This window comes from Excalfactoria chinensis, chromosome 11 (assembly GCF_039878825.1).
Source record: "Excalfactoria chinensis isolate bCotChi1 chromosome 11, bCotChi1.hap2, whole genome shotgun sequence".
NCBI lineage: Eukaryota > Metazoa > Chordata > Aves > Galliformes > Phasianidae > Excalfactoria > Excalfactoria chinensis.
In genome coordinates this window covers 14335829-14348795 of record NC_092835.1, presented here as the reverse complement: position 1 = coordinate 14348795, position 12967 = coordinate 14335829, and the positions used below count along the sequence as shown (strand labels likewise).

At 38.5% G+C, this 12967-nt stretch overlaps 1 protein-coding gene across 2 annotated transcripts in view; it reads right to left on the bottom strand.

Moving 5' to 3' along the window:
- FTO (FTO alpha-ketoglutarate dependent dioxygenase) overlaps positions 1-12967 on the bottom strand; it is a 219720-nt gene that overhangs the window by 147231 nt on the left and 59522 nt on the right. The window lies entirely within an intron of this gene.

Genomic DNA, 12967 nt, shown 5'->3' with positions numbered 1-12967 from the left:
CAGACAAGCAAATTACCCTGGAGGTGTTTTCATGCTTACACAAACTCAGGGCTGTATACAACAAAGCAAAATCAGAATAAAGCTCTCACTGCTCCCCTCTCACCAGCTTCAGACCTGAAAGCGGACCAGCTCAGCAAAACATGAAGACGACCACAGTCTTACCAGAGAGGCTAGAAACTTGGCTAAGGTTAACTTCCACTTCATCACAAGCTTTTCAAAGGCCTATAAAATACCTTCTCAATTTTCAGTTCTGTAAAACACAGTAAGTGGGAGACCAGCTGACAGTTGGCCAGCTGTCTCTAGAGCACCTCCAAACCACTTGAAATGACAGTTGTAAACATTTACATGTAATAAAGAATGCGTGTACTCATCAACATGTAAGCATGCATATGTGTATACACACACAGCTGTATACGTGCATGTACACCCAGAGGTATGTCCATATCACCATCCACATATGTGTGCATGTGTATGAAATGGAATCTTTAATAAATCTGTTCTCCAAAATGGTTAAGAAGGAAACTTCTGCAAGATCTGTTTCTTGCAAAGGAAAATTCACCTTCTCATGACTTCAGCATGAACAGCTTTGGGTCCCAAAAGAAGGAGGATGCTTCACTGTTTGCTCCCCACTGCTCTGAATTACCTCAAAGTGGTTTTCAGATTAAAAAAAGAAAAAAAAAGAACAAAACCTTCAATAGGAAAAGTACCACTGGAAGAAATCCTGCAAAATACCCAAATAAAAAACAGTACCTTTGACCTCTGGTAATTCAAATAGAGTGTTAATCACCAAAGGATTAACACCTTCTGCATTATAAATAACATAATCAGTCATCAGGAAATTATAACACCCCATATAATCAAGAAACAAGCCAAAGTCTACTGGAGAACTATACACAGTCAGTGGGAGGCACTACAATGAGAAAGGAACATATTCTATCAGTTCAGTTAGATTCTGCATCTTCAAGCATTGTGGAGGAGGGCAAACTGCTTACATAGATAAATCTCTCTACATGCGTCTGCGTGTTTAAGCACGTAAGACCAAACAACTCCCACATTTTGAACATTAAATAATCCTTTAAATTGTTAAAAATCAGCCCTCATTACCTTCCTGGATTTTTATCCTTGGTTATTTTATACATTTATTAGATTAAAATCAAATCGCTCTTAACATGCTTTAAGTAACTTTCTGTATTTCACATAACTATTATTTGCTGAAGGAAGGACCATTTCTCTCTTGCTTGGCTTTCCAGCAGCATATTAAATCCAGCATTACTTTTTGCTACTTTAAAGGCACCAAGGAGGAAACTTCCATCAACGTATACACTTTTAAAAACAGATGGAAAAACACCAAAGAGATTGCTACCCCCAGTATCCTGCTTTGAAAGAGACACAGCTACCTTACCTTCTGTGGAAGGATTTTCTAGATCTTTTTCAAGTCCTTCAACATCTGACACTGCCCAGGTTGCCCCCAACTCCATAAACACTTCCCCTACTGCAAGGCTCCCGCTATCCCATTTCTCCTAAACCACACCACTCCAATTCACCTCAAAGCAACTGCCATTCCTTTCTTTATTTCCCCACTCCTGCAAACACCAAAGATCTCCCTGTCAAGTCTCTTTTCTGCTTCCAGTGTACCCAGAAGCCCATTCTACCTATGCCTCCAGCTTCAAGTTTCCCAATCTCTGCAGTTCTTCAATATTCCTGTCCTGGGAGCCCTCTCTCTCAGGTCACCCTCTTTCGCACATTTCCTGTGGCCATTGCTGGCATCCGGCTGTCTGCTCTCCTGCTTATTTCCCCAAATCAGACCTCTTTTTTTTAGAGCACGTCAAGAAGAACACAAAGAACAACTCAGCTCGAGGAAGAACAATTCAGCTTAAATCACTTCAGCTTGTAATTCTATTTTCTGCTGAGACAGATATCACAGGAGAGAAGATCACATCGTCACAGCGACACCAAACCAGTTACTATTCTTCTAAGGAATGGTGAAGAAGTTAGCGTGAAGAGCCCGGTGACCCATCTGCAAGCAGGGTAAGCTGGGATTAACACAGACAGCTCTTTCCATTAAATGAAAAAGTGTTAAAATTAGATGGGAGAGGGGAATAAACGTTTCCAGTATGAGAAGCCTTTACATTCTGAACTGCATTCACATTTCTCTTTTAAATCTTCAGTAAAAGAAGCACTCTCCTTTTAACTGCTACTTCATACTACAGAATAACTAGCAAACTTCACCTTTTTCAAGCCTGCTATGAAACCTCAACAGATTTCTCCAAATCTGTGTCATTCCACAACTATGAAATACACTTTTTAACTGAAACATACTTTAGGGCTGTTAGAAAAAGTACAGCTTAATTAAGTTAACTAAGCTGATTAAGCCATGCTCTTTCACCTATTACAGGAAGTATTTAGCCCTGGAGCCATCCTAAAGGCACCTCACAGAGCATATGACATGTTTTCCAGAGATACTGTGTGCATTCAGTCACTGTGGAGGAGAAAGAAAGCAAACACCCCATATGTCAGCATGCCAACAAAAGGAGTATCAGCTGATAAAGCAGCTGTTTATGTCCCACTCTGGTCTGGCAAGTAGGTATTAATTACAAGGGAATAAATGAAGTTAAGAGAACATTTTGCATTAAGAACATTCTCTGAAGTCCTCAGTCTCTTATATTAGTATTGCAATCTTTGTATGTTTACAAAGAACTCTGACAAATGGATTTTAAATTGAACAGATTAAAGCGGCCTTATTTTTAAGCAATTAAGATTAATCTTTCTCCTTTATTGTATCTAAATGAGTTTATATCATGAAAAGAATTCTTTAAAATTTTCAATCCTTTCAAAACGTCCAAAAGCATTTCTAAAATAAAGACGTAGCTAAGCAGCATTATGCTTATCTTGGCTGTTACTGGTACAAGGGTGCTGCTCTGTGTCACAGAAAGATTTCTGGCAGAGTGTGAAAACCTGGTCCATTTCATGGTCTTTCGTGGGACCTGTCTGAAGTGTCGACAAGCAGCAAAGCTGAATATTAATAAACTCTCCATCATCAAAAGCTGTTGCATACCCAAAGGATGAGAAATATTTTAATCAGCTTTCAGCTTGTCTACTACAAGTCAGTTTATTCCTTTGGGATTATATATCTGTATGCTCAATTTTTGTCTTTGTACGCTCTCTCTCTATATATATTACTTTTGAAACTAGCAGTTAAGTCCCTAAATCTGCTGTTTTGTTGGGAAAAGGCAGCCAATGCAGTGATTCAATTACAGCATTTTGTATTCAACCAGAAAAACTAGAAAATGAAAAGCAAAGAAAAAGGAAAGAAAAAATAGAGAATCGGTCCTATGTTGTGTTTCTTAACAGCAAGACTTCTCAGAGAAACCAGTGGGACTTCTTTTTGTTTTGTTCAATATTTTTGTCAATCTCATGAGTTTTCAAGACCGATTCAGCTGTCATTCCCACCATTATCCCTGCCCTCAAGCTTCAACACTGCAAACTCAAAATTCCCTCTTGAAATGACCACAACTGGAACTGACCATGACCATAAACATGTTTTATAAACAGGCGTATCAAGTATGACCTACATGAAAGACAATGAAAGATTAGTAACGAAATAACAGTCTGAAAAACCTTGACTGTAAAGCTGTCCTTGCATAATAACTCTCTCTGCTCTGAATCAGAGACAACATCAGTTATCCTAAGGTTGCATTAATGAAGATACCAACTATATGAGACTTTTTACAAAGTGAGAAATATTAATCATTCTAATTATTATTATTTTTTTTTAATATTCCTTACAAAAGTATCATAACATTTCAGACTAGCACATTGAGCACATGCAGATGCTCAATGCAGAGGCCGGCAGTCCTGGCTAAGTATCATAACATTTCAGACTAGCACATAGCCAGGACTGCCGGCCTCTGCATTGAGCATCTGCATAAGCAAAACACAGAATATCATGTTACTTCATGATTGCATCCCTGGGAATAGATGCATCTCCTATACATGTGGTACCACGGGACTCTCTCATCTTCCCCATAAAAGAGGAGATGACAAAAAATAAAGCATAGCTGCTGAAAGATTTTCAGCTACTTGTGAGCATCAAGGAATTCTGGGAAGCACAGCCTTTGTGTACATCAGCACTGCCCAGCAAACAGAGACTATTCTTAATTCCTATTCAAATCCTCCACCAGAAATATTACCAGTCACTGGTGTAGAGCAAAGGGATGAATACTGAAGTCACACAACTGCAAGTAATTTCATGAAATGGAAGCAGGAAACTGGGCAGAAAATGAGAACAAGTGGTAGAGGACAGTGAGTAAAATTACTCAGTTATGTGTCTGAATAAAATATGTCTGGAAGAAAACATCTTCCAATTCACCTATCCGTGCTGAATCCTACAAAATCCTTATGAAACCATTGGCCTTCCTGCCAGCTACAAATCTTGTATAACTTTAATCTGCCAGTGGGTAGCAAACAGCTTCAAGATTGATGCAAATGTAATTAATAGAGTACATATATATGCACTGGTATATATACATGCATATAAAATAACTTCAGTTTATTACAGAACAATATCGATCCCCAGGCAGCTAAACAATATGAACTGATGCAGTATTCCTGATATTAACAGCATGCTTCCCAAAACACTGCATGAAAGCATCAAGACAGGTTCATTTTGAATATCACTCCATGGATGCCATGCTTACTCACAAGCATAGATATGGCCTATCCTTACCATTCCCTACATCAGTCTGTATTAGAAAAATTCATAATGAAAAGACATGTCATTAGGTTGATTGTGATATTAAATTCCATTATACCACAGGAATAATTCAGAATGTTTAATACACCTGAACTTGATAATTGAGTCTGTAAGAATCATACAGTGTTCAGATTCCCTACCAGTCCAAAAAGATTTGTTGAAATCTGGCATTAACTAGAGATATTTGATAAAAGCCAATGATAATTTTCCCACTGCAGAAAACATTATGTTATGTCCAGATCTTCAAGATGATTAATAGAAGGATGTATTGTAAGAAAAGTGCAAAAAGGGTGTATTCAAAACTAGCTAAGGGCTAGAACTGGAGTGAACCAGGGTAAGGCAGAACACAACAAGCCCCTGCTATCACACTTCAATGGACAGAACCTGCTCATCTGAAAATTAAAGCAAAACACTGAAATGTGGCTTCAGTTAGACAATTTCCAGTCGTGGCAGGGGGGAGGCAGAAATTTGTTGTGTCCTTTCAACTGCAAAACATTCTCTCAATAGGATGTAGCCAATAAATAATTCTTCCAGTTGTAGCAAAAATATCACAACCTCATTCTATTGATGAGGAACCTAAGATGCAAAGTAAGCCTGCCTTCTGAAACCAAAATAAGACTTCAACATTTTAATTTCCAGATTGATTGTGAAAAGTACACTTGAGTTACTTGCACAAGTTAAACAGAGAGTCAGGGACAGGATCACCACCTAATCCAATAGACCATAATGCTTCCTATGGCAAATTTCATTTCTACATATATAAAGTAAGAGCTGTAATTCTGATCAAAAATGAAGTAAATGTTAAAAAACAGATTGCAAAAAGATAACTGTACCATGATCTTGTTAGGAATTGAGACTGATGATCAAGTAGGAAAGAAAAGGTATCAGTGCAGCAGTGGCAACTTCTTGAAGACATCTCCTTTGCTAACAAAAGTCATTTGAAAACAGAAAGCGGATACACAGCCACTAATATACAACAGAAATAAAACCAGGTTAAAAATGCTTGTAGCACTCCAAAAAAATATTATTATAATCACAGCAGCATAGATGATGGCATTTCAGCAGTACAGCTATTCACATTCAGTTTCATTAGGAATAGTAACCCCCCCCAGCTTATAGGGATCACATTAAAGTCAGCTCCCACTAGACCAATGTAATTTAACTTCAACAACAAGCCAGATTTTTCTTGTTCCAATGTAGTGTCTTCATAAACATATAAAACTTACATCCTTAAACAAAAAAAAATCTGTACCTCAAATTCTATGATGGCATAAGTAGGAACTAGAAATTACTTTCAATACAGTTGATAATTTCACATAACTTGTAGATGCAGACATTTTAAAAGCACGGGGAATTTGAGAAAAGTTATCCATGTGCACATATTGTCCCCTATTCAGTTTTTACGTTAGGAGACTTTTGAAAAACATAAAGAGATTTGCAATGAATAATTGGACAAGGGAAACAATCGCTCAGTACTACAATGCTGCTCTGAAAGTAACACCTCCTATTTTATTATGTTGGCCTATAACAGCAGAGGCAGATGTTGATGGTGTGGTAGTAGAAGTTGAATTTTCCTACCAGTAGTCCATTACATTTTTTTTGCTGTGTGACAGATGGCAGCAGAGGGGCACTCTGAACAAACAGTGTTTGAGATGGAAGCAAGAACATGGAATTGAATTCCTCCATGAGGAAAAAACTGAACCCACTGACTTTCATTGACACTTGCTGAACATTTCTGGAGACCAAGCAGCAGATGTGAGCACAGGGATGTGGTGGATGGAGAGTTTCAGCAGCGCTGGCAGCAAAAGTGCTCACTTCTGCTGATGCAGTGTTTTCTAAGTGCAGCATGCAGGTTCTTGTTCATTGCTGGTGAAAATGCTGAGCTAATGGCGCTGACTGTGTTCAAGAGTAGTGTTTGGCACTCACAATTTGCTCCATCACAAAGTGCTATTGTGCTCTTTGTATATGTTACAGTTACCAGGGTCATAGGAGGCATTACTTTCAGAGCAGCAAAAATCATACAATACACATCATACATACAAAAATCAATCCATGTACTACTTCACCATCTCCACAGCAAATAATAAGCCTTATAAGTCAAGTAGCATGCTGTTAACAAAATGTTCCTTTATTATTCCAGAGCATTCCAAGGTCTTGGGAGAAAACGGTGCAAGCAGCACCGAGTTGTATACAATCCACTGTGGCCAACTTCACTTTCACTGAAATCATCACAGCTCCCACTGACAATAAAAGAGCAATATCAGGGTATAAGAAATCTTCCCAGCAATGACACTGACTCACAGGACTGCAGGAGGAACTCTGGCCCGAGCTTTCTCTCTCTGGCACATACCAGGTGTTCACAGTGCTACCAAGAACAGTCTTCACCCTCTCTAACCTCTATTTGCTGTTCCTGCTGCTGAGAAACACAACCAAATTTCCCCAGCGTTACTCTCTATAAACCACTTTTCCCCTAAATAAAATTCTATAGCACCCTAAATCCACACAAACAAGCCAATAGAAAAAACAAAACAGACACACCTGTGTATGTCTTTTTATGTACATATGTATGCATGTTCTGGCAAGCCATCCAGTCTGAGAACACTTCTGTGTGGGATGGAGCATCCATTTTAAGTCACTGTGCTCAGCTCAGATACAGATCAATTTATGCAGCAATTTGGGTATAAAACTAGGGTATAACATACATGCATGAATCCTGCTTTCTGCTGACTGTGTTGCACATGTTTGTGTTTTAAATCACAAAATGGTTTGGGTTAGGAAGGACCTTTAAGATTACTTGGTTCCAACCCCATGCGCTATAAGCAGGGATGTCTCCCTCTAGACCAGGCTGCTCACAGCCCAGTCCAGCCTGGCCTTGAACATTTCCAGAGAGGGGAATAATACTAACGTGGAGCTCATTTTATAGGAAGCATATATATATATATATATATATATATATATATATATACATATCACACATGACTACATACATCCGACTGTATACAAACATAGTGAAGACAACAAAAAGAAGCCCAACTACAGGAAGAGTTTAGCACAAGAGAACAGCACTCCAGTTGTTATGAACCAAGGCTCATTGAGGCACAGCATCTCACCCCCCTGTAGGACATAAGCTGAGGTCTCCTGTCCCAGACTCTTCTTCCTGGCTCGTGCCAGTTTGCATCACAATCTCAAATGTTTTCAGAGCAATTTTCACAGCGCGCTATGTGAGTTGGAAGAGTGCCCTTTGAGCAGATCCAGTGTATAATAGAAATGTTAGAGAGCTTCACATCAGCCCAGCTTAGATATCAACCAGCTCACAGAAGGGTTAAAAATAGAAAGTGCTATCCACTGGTTTGCTGTGATGTTCCTGTAGATATTGTCACTGGATGTATCCTCAGTAGAATTCTATTCAACACCTCTGTCTTTAAGTACAAAGCTGTAGGCTGTAGCAGCTTTAGGAAACATAAGTATCCTTTTTTCTGCTGCACAGTATCTGTGTGTGAAATTCTCTAAAGGGGTTTAAGTATTTACCCTGAACACTATCAGACAGTTTCTAAAATTTTCCTTATCCTGTTGCAAAAACACTTCAAAGAGAATCATAAACACAGCCCTTTGTGCTTTCAGCACACACTTTGTTTTGGAAGCTTAAGTCTGAATTCCCTCAGAATTGTAAATATATATATATATATTTTTCCCCCTCTCCTGAAATATGTGCAAGACTTTATTTATTTATTTTAGGGGAAAAAAAGAGTTTCTACTGCACACAATGCTGAATCCTTTCTCCCACTTCTAGTGGCTAAAAAATATTGAGGTCAAGGAAAATAACGTCCAAAATATTCTGAAAGAAAAGCAGGTCTTTGGGATCAGGTTGTCTTGCTGTTGTTTGAGATCAAAGATACATTTCCAGGAATATCTGACTCCTAGTGTACATAAAATAAAACCTGCCAAAAAAACACATTTATTTAAAGGGTCTGGACTAAACAGATAAGAAGAGCCCCAAAAGACAAGAGATATGGCTAAAATTTGGGTCTTTGAGCTCCCGTGTTGTGCCTACATTTTACATCTCATTAGGCAAACACTATCACCCATCACCACGTGCTCCTCCAATAAAGCAGTGTGACGCTGCAGTATCTAAGCACAAGGGGAAAGCTAAAAGAAATTAAAATCATAGCTCAGAATTCATGAAATTTGGCTGCCAAGGTCAGAGCAATTCAAACATCAGTTCACTTGCTTTGCAATTTCTGAAAACGCTAAACAAACAACCAGCCTGTTTGTGATCCCATTATCTTACTGTGTGCTTTTCCCCCCTCCTCCGCCCCCCAGTATAATTGGTTAGCTGTTTCAAGTGCCAAAGTCTAGAAAAGCCAGGAGAATTCCTCCTAAAATACCTTTTAAAAGCACATTTTATCTTATAGCTTACGGTGGTTATTCTGGAACTGAAATGCCTTGATTTAAACATATATTTAAGCCCCTGTTTTAATTTGGAGAGGGGAAGAAAAAAGAAAGAAGAAATAGATTACAGCCCTGGGCTGAGATTCTGCAGCTCAAGTTTCAGCCCAGACCGTCAGGCTGTAAGCCCATGACAGCAGTGGCTTACAGCAGAAACTACGGCATACTTCATACGTAGCATTGGTACCAAAGAATGAAACAGATCCCAGAAAGGAAAGAAAAACAATTTTAAGTGAAAATATCTCTGCTTTCCGATTTCTATTCGGTTGCATCAGCAGATAAAATCTAGTATAGGGAATAACAATAAAGCTATTATGATGAGTTAATGTGCTGTTTTTATTTGTTTGTTTTTAGAAAGAATTTAAACATTAAGGTGAAACAGCAGCACACAGAGCTATCGGCTTGCATGAATGCCAGTTTGCACACTACCAATGCACAGGATGTGCACGCTGCTGTTTGCACACAACATTCGTAAATCAAAAGGTATGTGGCATAATGATATCAATACCCGTATTTTAAGATGCCAAAAAGTGAAACCAAAGGTGTAGCGATTACTTGTGTTTCACTTATGCCATTAAAAATTAATCCTTTACGATCAATGTTACGTTCCTTTAAGTAAACCCTTAAGAACAGGCAAAAGGCTACGCTGCTAAATAAGCTAAGTCACTCTATTCCCCCCCCGTATTTTAGAACTACAATTTTTCTCCAACTTGCCAAATTCCTGCGTAAATAGGTGGGATTAAATGGAGCCTAACCTACCTAACATAATTATATACGTTGTGCTTTTATACTGCAGGGGAACTGATACATTTTAATAATCCCAGCCTTGGCTCTTACCCACCAAAGTCAATAAAGGTTATTAAGGCCAACTGCCATATAAATACATCGCTACGTTGCTAAATGGACTGTCAAAGCAGGAAATACAATTCATACCATACAGCACTACCAGGGTCATCATAAGAAAGAGAAAAAAGAAATAAGAAAGGAGGAAAGAAAAGGAACACTGGATATAGAAAAAGATGTCTTTAAAGATTTGGTATTTGGGTCTAATCATATACGTTTACTTTTCATTTCACTGATTTAATTTTCCAAATGCGAATCTGCTTAAAACAAAATAAACAACAACAAAAAAGACTGTAGGACTTGTACAGCTCTTACTGATCTGGCACGGCGTTGAAACATTTCCATAGCTAAAATAAATGTCAGATTGCAAGGTTTGCATGATATCAGACCCTGAGAGACAAATTGTCTCTCCACTGAATCTCAGAACAGCTACAGCAAGACTTCCTCACATCACATGAGATTTCAGCTTTTCAGACTTCTCTTTGCTCAGAAAGCAAAGCTTGTACAGTCTTTTTTTTCAAATGGTAACTCTCCCTTTGAATTCAGCAAGCATTTATCCTGATGTTGCACGTGATAACGTGTTAATCTTGGATGACTTTTTAAGGAAAAAAAAAACCACCTCAAACACTTGAATAGCCTTCCTATTTTCAAGGGAGGGGGGGAAAAAGAGAAGAAGGTTGGTTAAACTGCTTTAGATTTAATGGTTCATACATTCATGAGGTAATATTGTGGGAAATGTGATGTTTTATCAGAATGTCATTCAAATGAAAGGTTTAACATTTACATCACAAGAGCGAGCTCTAAGTAAAACTATCCTCAGGGAAAGAAATGCCAGGACTAAACATTACGATAAAATGGCGTGCTTGCTATAACGTACAGAAACATTAAATAGAGCCCAAAGGTTTGAAGACACCGGGTTTCAATTCCTGAGGCATCGCACTTTGCTGTGATAGTGGAGCAATTACAATTAGTTGAACCAGAAATTTTGGAAGACTTTTTTTTTCTCCCTTCTTCTTTACAGCTGTATTACTAAGCAAGGGAAAGAAAGGCACACAGGGAACCCAGGACTGTCTCACAACAGACACATTCAAAACATTCCAGTCAAGAGCTGTTAAGCTCACACACAAAGAAAAATACATTGATAAGTATTTTCTTTTAAGAAATAGCTCCTCTTCAGAACAATATTCCACCGAGACAAGATCCACAACTGCAAGACATGCATATTTGAAGCATTTTTTCACATTATGCAAAGGAAGTTTTTATTTTATTGTTTTCACCTTTAAAAGAATCATTCAGATAAATGATAAATTTGGAGAAGAAGAACTGCCTGCAGACTACCGGGTACCTTCAGAAATACCTTTTTGATTTAACTTAATGCTGTGGAAGCTAAGCATGCACCAAAACACCGCACTTTTTATGTTAAATTGCTGTTGAATTTGTTAACCCACAATTGATTTCCTGTGTTATGGAATCTTAGAGATTACAGCTAACTTGAAGCAACAGGGATAATTCTTGATGTTAATGCTCCATTTCTATGCATTTTTATAAAGTCGGTGCTCGCTGTTGCATTAAAACTGCGGCTCAACATTGCCCCCTGCTGACAGTTTGCGAAACACAAAGGGCAAAATGTAGGTTAAAAACAACAACAAAAAAAACCCACCCCACCTCCTAGCCCAAAACACAGTAAGCATCAGATTCACTCAGAGACCAAACAAACCAGACATTCCCAATTAACATTCTCTTCTGTCTCCGTCAATAGTTGAAATTAATTGTGATTAATGTATTCTAAGTCATAAAACATTAAAGCAATTTTTAAAATTTAAATTGGAAGCAGCTTCTGTCTTGGCCCAAGCATCAGCTTGCTGATAAATATCATCCCGAGGCCTGTTGAAAGGAGATACACTGACGCCACCGTGTTTCTAATTAGAGACACATGGCAATGTCACACCAATTGCAGAAAACCTAACCCTAGAGAATTCCCCCGGTTTGCTGTTTTTCCATGTTCTCGACACACAATGGATATAAAATAACAATCAAACATTCTTGTCTCTACCTCATCTAAGCCTCTGTTACAAGAGGGTAAGTTGTCATTTGAAAGAAAAACAAACCAAAGGGTTCTTTTCGTTGTTTTGTTTTTTGTTTTTTTAATGATAAAGGTTAGTCCAGATTAGCTGATTTTGAGAACATGAAGATGAGGGGAAAAAACAAAGATAAAGAAGCCATAAAATCTTTTCCCCTCTTTTTCTGTATGACGGTCTGATGTTCAGTAATTCCTCGCAGCAACTGATTTCACATACAAACATCCCGCTTTCCCACACTTACTTTCCAGAGTGAAAAAGTCAGCTGTTGCCATGAAAAAGCTTCCAAGTACTTGTGAATGTGTTAGAGAGCAACAAGGTTTCTCTCAGAACTCAATTAGCAGCCTCTTTTTGCACCATACCTCTGGGGATACAAAAACATTTCTACTACAAGTGATATTCAGCATCCTCAACCACAGGACAAACTCTTCCAAGACAACCAGGAACAAGCTGAGGCTTACACAGTGACCAGAAGAAATGATGCAAAAGAAGCTTCTCATTGAGATGTAAGGATACCAGCAAGACAGTGTTTGTCCACGTAGTTTCTTCTGCTTACAGATGTAGAAGCAGGGCCCAACTCTTGCAAAGTCCCCCACCCAGGTCTCTAGCAACAGCAAGCAAACTAAGACTGGTCTCCCAGTCAGCTTTGAAGGAAGGCAAAGATGTACCTTCAAAAACAGAGCAACTATCATACCTGTTATTCAAGAAACTAATTACCTCTAGCTGGTCCTAGCCGGGGTGTAATTGTGCACATGAACTGCTAACAGATAAGTAAGCCTCCACACCATCTGATTTTACCCTAAGTTTTCCCCAGTTACATTCACCAATGTTGTGATTGGCAGAGTCG